This window comes from Anarhichas minor, unplaced genomic scaffold (assembly GCF_050575085.1).
Source record: "Anarhichas minor isolate MPS153535 unplaced genomic scaffold, ASM5057508v1 ptg000001l, whole genome shotgun sequence".
In the NCBI taxonomy this organism is placed as follows: domain Eukaryota; kingdom Metazoa; phylum Chordata; class Actinopteri; order Perciformes; family Anarhichadidae; genus Anarhichas; species Anarhichas minor.
Window position 1 is genome coordinate 3,008,902 of NW_027466447.1, and position 7,634 is coordinate 3,016,535.

General features: G+C 43.5%; 1 pseudogene; it reads right to left on the minus strand.

The window, feature by feature from the left end:
- Nucleotides 1-1,500: 1,500 nt before the first annotated feature.
- On the minus strand, nt 1,501-6,917 carry LOC142959229 (uncharacterized; annotated as a pseudogene).
- Nucleotides 6,918-7,634: the final 717 nt, after the last annotated feature.

Genomic DNA, 7,634 nt, shown 5'->3' on the forward strand with positions numbered 1-7,634 from the left:
CGTTTCCTGGTCTGAGGTGACCCGTCAAAATTGACATAATTTTGCATTTCCCGTTCTGAGCGAACCCGGTCAAGTTGTTCTGAGGCATTGTGACCCCCAACTATTCTGTTCTGCGGTCTAACATGACTTCAACCTATCCTTTCCTGCGGTCTATAGAGATCCCCTCTATCATTTCTGGGATCGGTTGAAATCCCACTATCCTGTTCTGCGGTCCATCGAGACCCTACTCTATCTTTTGCTTTGGTTAACTTGACCTCTCTTAACTCTGGTTTAACGTCCACTCATGAAATATCACCCAAACAAGTTCTACCCTTCAACTTTCTCTCATGACTAATTTTCTCTTTTGCTTAGGAATTCTCTGTGGCAGTAGGTAAGGTATTTATTTCATTTATTCATTTAAAATAAATCTCTTTTGGGGGATTAGGCTTTATCTGACTTCAGCATCACTACCCCTCGGTTATCCTACCTCAGGATGGAGTCCAATCGTCAAAGACTTTGCACTATTCATATTTTATGCATGTATAATAAATTATTGTCAAATTCTAATAAACTCTCTCCTGATTGAAATAACCATAACTTGTCTGAAATTTCCTGAATGATTGTTTGTGCTGGTTTCATCAGATCATAAAACAAACTCTACCATCACATGTTTGATCTTTCTCTTTATTTATTTCAGGAAAAAGATGTTGAACTGTATGCTGACCTGTAGACAAAAGTAAAAAAGACACTTTTCCAATGATAACTGTCGGGGGGAAATTGTTTATTGTTTCTATGTGACTTATTCTTGACTTGAATCTGTTCACATGTGTTTTCGGTCTAGTTGAACTTTGGCCTTGGGCAACAGAGAAGGGGTTCCTGCCTCTCATGGGAACCAGACTTAGGGCAGCTTCTCAAATGTGGGGGGAGCCTTATAATAAGCAGATGGTTACCTGATTTTAATAAACATCCCTTCAGACCACAGGAGACTGACTGCCGGGACTTTGATGGACAGGCGGTTTCCCGCTGGTGGTGAAAATACGTCCCTCAGACGTATATTTAAGGAAGCCTTTCCTTGTCGAGAGGCAGAGTCTCTTTTCGTCCGCTTAGGGTGAAGAGACGCTCTCTGCTATTCAGCTGATGGCAACCTATGATTCTGTTTTAATCTGTTTAATTTGTTAGTGCACATTTGAGCTGTTTATGCTTGTTTTTGTTTTGATTTGTTTGTAAGCTTTTTATAATCTTTTCTATATTTTATCCTGTAATAAATACTTAAAAGACAGAAAGCTTAAGATACTTTTGATTTCTCTCAAGGAAATACCTTCATTTCCACCACAATAACTATCATTTAGGGAGTTATTATTATTAGTTACATTTCAGATTTCTAGGAAATACAAAAAGCTACGAGTCTGTAAAAATAACTTTAATGTCACACAAATACATTTTTTATTAGTTAACCAAATAATAATAAAGTTATAACTGCAGTTGTATGATATTGCTAAAAATTAAACAGAAGAGAATGGGTGTAGCAAAAGTAAGTTTTACTGAGGCTTGGTCTCAAACAAGGCAAAACAGTCATCCAGCGGAATACACACGCTTAGTAAAGAGTCAAAAACAAAAGCCAAACAATGTAACAAGCTCTGCACCAAAGACACAAACTGGTTTAAAGAATCACAGGAATTACATTTCATCAGATTTCTCGGAAATACAAAAAGTTATGGGTCTGTCAAATAAAATGTTACAAAAGGTTCAGTCACACAAAGCACTTGCCCTTTCTTCTCATTTACAAACAAAGACGAAAATATAAGACAATGAAAAATGTAGTGGTTCCAGACAACACATTTATGTAATTCATCTTTCACAACAAAGTGAAAAGATACATTTTTATCCTGCGTGGATTCTTGAGTGTTTCTTCAGACTTCCCTGCACTGTGAATCTTTTCCCACAAACTTCACATCCAAATGGTTTCTCTCCTGTGTGAACTCTCATGTGTGTCTTCAGATTTCCCTGCTCTATAAATCTTTTCCCACAAACATCACATCCAAATGGTTTCTCTCCTGTGTGAACTCTCATGTGTGTCTTCAGACTTCCCTGCACTGTAAATCTTTTCCCACAAACATCACATCCAAATGGTTTCTCTCCTGTGTGAACTCTCATGTGTCTTCAGATTTCCCTGCACTGTAAATCTTTTCCCACAAACTTCACATCCAAATGGTTTCTCTCCTGTGTGAACTCTCATGTGTTTCTTCAGACTTCCCTGCTCTATAAATCTTTTCCCACAAACATCACATCCAAATGGTTTCTCTCCTGTGTGAACTCTCATGTGTGTCTTCAGATTTCCCTGCACTGTAAATCTTTTCCCACAAACATCACATCCAAATGGTTTCTCTCCTGTGTGAACTCTCATGTGCGTCTTCAGACTTCCCTGCACTGTAAATCTTTTCCCACAAACATCACATCCAAATAGTTTCTCTCCTGTGTGAACAACCATGTGTTTCTTCAGACTTCCCTGCTGTGTAAATCTTTTCCCACAAACTTCACAACCAAATGGTTTCTCTCCTGTGTGAACTCTCATGTGCGAATTCAGACTTCCCCATTCTGTAAAATTGTTCCCACAAACATCACATCCAAATTGTTTCTCTCCTGTGTGACCTCTCATGTGTTCCTTCAGACTTCCCTGCACTGTAAATCTTTTCCCACAAACATCACATCCAAATCGTTTCCCTCCCGTTTGGACACTTTTCTGTGAATGAAAACCCTTGTAGAAAAATCTATTACTACACTTGAAGAAGCTGAAGGATTTCTTGCCAGTGTTACAGACTACATCCCTTACAATTGTTTCCTTAACTTTCAGAGCATGTGTAGCAGAATCTGGTGCCCTGGTCTCCTTCCAATCACTATCACTGTTCTCTGTTTTTGATCCAGAATCTAACAAAGGCTTTTGCCAATCATCAAAACTGACTTCCATCTCAGAGGAGTCAGAAACCATTTCATCATTAGCATTCGGTTGTGCAAGACGATCTGGATCTAAGTTCCCGGCTGGTCCTGATCCTCCACAGTCCTCTCCATCAGTAGCTGAGCTGCTGGCTGGAGGCTCTGCCTCTCTGTTATCCTCCTTTTGACTATGATGAAGCTGTGAAGACTGAGGTATCTCATCATCATCTTCAATCTTCACAGGAACAGTATTGAATAGGAACCTGGTGACATCTGCCTCCTCCAGCCCTTTGAGGTGCTCTGCCTCCAGACTGGTCCAGAGTTCCTCTGGTTCCTCTTTTATGCGGAGGGGCTCTTGGTCCTCCTGCTCCTCTTTTATGCGGAGGGGCTCTTGGTCCTCCTGTTCCTCTTTTATGCGGAGGGGCTCTTGGTCCTCCTGTTCCTCTTTTATGCAGAGGGGCTCTTGGTGCTCCCGTTCCTCTTTTATGCGGAGGGGCTCTTGGTGCTCCTGTTCCTCCTTTATGCAGAGGGGCTCTTGGTGCTCCTGTTCCTCCTTTATGCGGAGGGGCTCTTGGTGCTCCTGTTCCTCCTTTATGCGGAGGGGCTCTTGGTGCTCCTGTTCCTCTTTTATGCGGAGGGGCTCTTGGTGCTCCTGTTCCTCTTTTATGCGGAGGGGCTCTTGGTCCTCCTGTTCCTCTTTTATGCGGAGGGGCTCTTGGTGCTCCTGTTCCTCTTTTATGCGGAGGGGCTCTTGGTCCTCCTGTTCCTCTTTTATGCGGAGGGGCTCTTGGTGCTCCTGTTCCTCTTTTATGCGGAGGGGCTCTTGGTGCTCCTGTTCCTCTTTTATGCGGAGGGGCTCTTGGTGCTCCTGTTCCTCTTTTATGTGGAGGGGCTCTGGGTCCTCCTGGTCCAGGCTGGGGCTCCACTCAGGGGGAATATCTTCCTTCATCATCAACAGCGGCTGAACATCTGCAGGGAGAACATTATAGACAACTGTGAGGTCACACTCATGTCTCTGGTATCATTACATTATGTTACTGAGATCTAGTGTCACACATCATACCGATACGAAAGAAGTGTCGCAATACCCTGCCGTTAAAAAATGGTTCAATACCCCATTTCATTAGTACCGTTACTTTAAGAATGGCAGTACTTTATTAAGAGCCGTATTTTGGAGTTGAGTCGATGTGCGACAGCAGATATCTGCTTCCACTCGCTACAAACGTAGTGGGAGTGTTTTTCTCCCATATGTAAATACAAGTGTCCTTATCTAATGTCCACGGCTCGTCTACAAATACGACAAACAGTGAAATAGGGCTCTAAAGTGCTGCAGGGTTGTAATTTGTGTCTATATTTATCAGAGAGGTTCCATCGTCCTCAAGAACCAGAGAATCAGACAGCTTTACAAAATGGCAAACACATGGTGGACTAGTGATTACTGAATGTCTTGGGACACAGTCTACTGTACAGGCCTATTGTACTGATCATTAGACTCATTTACACAGTAACACAAGCTGTGTCTCAGTTCAGGGGCTGCAACCTTCGGAGGCTGCATTCGTAGAGCGGTTACGTCACAGCGCTGCGACTAGGCTGTCCCATATCGCATGTTTTCGAAGACTCCTTCAAATGCAGCTGACGAATGCGGCCTTCAGCCCCCAGATTCGGAGGACACAGGATAACTGATGTATCCTTCGCGGCCCACCATATCCCAAGATGCATTGCGTGCCGATGAAAATGTTATTTTATCCAACATGGCGGCGAGTGATGCGGGAGCCGGAGAAGCGACAGGATTCACTTTTAAATGTAAGTATTGGGTTTCAACTCACTCGAATGTCACCGATACTAATGTTAAAGCAAAATAAGAGATCTTATAACATCACATGCATGTTATAGTGATCCGTTAAGTCACGCGGCGACATCTCATTCGAATGTCTGTCCTATCAACTTTCGATGGTACTTTCTGTGCCTACCATGGTGACCACGGGTAAAGGGGAATCAGGGTTCGATTCCGGAGAGGGAGCCTGAGAAACGGCTACCACATCGAAGGAAGGCATTACAAGCTAACTAACGTTAGCCGCTGGGCTATTAACGCCCGGCTGCCTGCATCCGACTGTAGTTAAGCCTTAAAGTAACTTTTAATATCTTCACTGTCAAACTTCAGAGGTTGAATAATATCTTACGGAGTTTGTGATGATTTTACAGATGATTTCTACTTCATATCATGTACATAAACGGACCAACGTGAGCTCAGGTAGACAGGTTGTGAACCTGAAATATCACTTTAAGTCCGGTTAAGTTACAAATGTTGAGATTAACTACACGAATAGAGTGAATTTGAGTATTTTGCTGATTCTGTTCGTGTTTTGTTACAGGGAGCCAGGAGCTGAGGGGAGAACGATGGACAAACATTCAGCAACCGTAGCTTTGAAGTAAGTCATTAGTGCATTTGTAATATCTCCATTTGACCATCCTGTACTTAAGGTTACAGTTACATGAGCTCTCATCCTGTACAAAGCCTTCACTAATAAGACAAACAGTAGATCCTTCTGGTGTGATAATGTTGCCGTCAGAGAGATGACAGTTGTGATGTCATCTTTTTATTTTATTTATTTAAATTGAAATAAGACATCCATGTAAATGATTTCTGTGTGAATTTGTGTATATTCTGCTGTGTCAATCTTCGAGGTTTGGATACTTGTGTTAACATTATTGATAACTTTTTAACTTTTCATCATTTTGTCAATGTGATTCGGACAATTTTTGAGAAAAATGCCTGCAGGGGGGGTGACCTATATAAAGTGTGTTACTGCAAGTTCATAAACACGTTTGATGACATTTGTTTTGCTGCTGTTGTTAATGTTAACTGTCTTGATTGCTCCATCTTTGCACAACCGAGTGAAGAAACGCACGAAACCAGCAACTCTACTTCCGCTAAGACACACTCTGATTATCACAATGTTCCTGCTGTTATCTGGAGATATTCATCCGTGCCCCGGCCCGCTACACACTACACCAGGGAAGGAAGCCAACTCCAAAACGGATGATACACGGATTACATCCGTCTCACCTGGCGCTGTTTGGAGAGCGCTGCCTTCTCGGAATGGAGGGGCTGGTGCAGCGGCCGATGGGCCATCGCTAGTTTTCCAGACAGGGTTTTACGGTTGCGTCCAGGCCGAGCCGCAGCATGCCCTGGGGGGGACTACCGGCGCTGGAGCCGAGCCTGGAAGCTAAACTGAAGGCCGGGAACACGGCGGGTTTGTCGCAGGCTTCGTGCGTTTCGACATCATCGAGAAATGAGGCGGACACTGCACTGACTGAGCCACAGTGTTCCGACCACTAATGACATCTGTTCAGGCAATACTACAAATTATTAGTTAGTTCATTTAAACTGTGCACTACTGTTTAGTTAGTGTATTTAATATTATTATATTGTATTGTATATATTGTGGTGCCTTTTTTAAGTTTAATATTATTTTTCACTCTGATTGCTTACCTGTATAATAAAGTATCTATCTGTCTGTCTTAATTCACTTTGTTGTCACTTTGTTGTTGTTGTTGTTGTGCGTGAAATCACACCGGTGCGTGTGTGGGGGACACATTTAAAATATGTTTTACTGGATGAAGAGGCGCAGCGACTCCGAGACGCTCGACATGTCTAAAGCCGAGATTCTGAGAGGAATTGTTACCGAGAAACTCACCACGGCCGCGTCGGGCTTCAGGCGGGAGATCGACCGGTAGAAGAAGCAGCTGGAGGTCCTCCTGCAGCCTCGTGTCTCTCTGGAGAGATGTCTGTCGCGGAACTCCGTTCATCATTTCACTTTGTTTGCTTCCTGACGAAGCTGCAGACTTCAGAGCACATCAAATAAAACGCGTACACACTTTGTGATGATGTGGTTCACAATTCGGAACACATAAAGTTTAACACATTAAGCTCGTTTTCCACTAATCAATGCGCTAATACGGTGAAATACCTTCGTGTGTTTCCGTTCGTTTTTAAATGTGTGTCTCACTCTCTTTTACTTCCGGTTGAAAACACGAAACCCTGGTTCCGGATGAGGAAGTTAACGAGGTGGTTGTTCTGAGTGAGGAGGAGGAAGGGGAGGAGTCACGGCAGTCACGTGAGTTACTTTATAAAAGTATTAGTGAAACTATGAAAATATAAATAATATATAATGTTCCTTCACCAGTGATGCAGGAAGTATTCAGGGCCTTTACTGCAGTAAATGTACAAATACCACATTATAAAGTAAAAGTACTAGTACCACACTGTACAAATATTCTGTCACAGTAAAAGTACTAAAACCACACATTTAAAGTACTCTGTTGCAGTAGAAGTACTAAAACCACACATTTAAAGTACTCTCCATCCATCCATCCATTTTCCACCGCTTATCCGGGGTCGGGTCGCGGTGGCAGCAGGGCAAGCAGGCCGACCCAGACCTCCCTCTCACCGGCAACATGTTCCAGCTCATTCTGGGGGATCCCAAGGCGTTCCCAGGCCAGCTGGGAGATGTAATCTCTCCAGCGTGTTCTGGGTCTTCCCCGGGGTCTCTTCCCAGTTGGACGTGCCTGGAAAACCTCCAGTGGGAGGCGTCCAGGAGGCATCCTAATTAGATGCCCGAACCACCTCAGCTGACTCCTTTCGACGCGAAGGAGTAGCGGCTCGACTCCAAGCTCCCTCCTGATGACCAAGCTCCTTACCCTATCTCTAAGGCTGAGCCCGG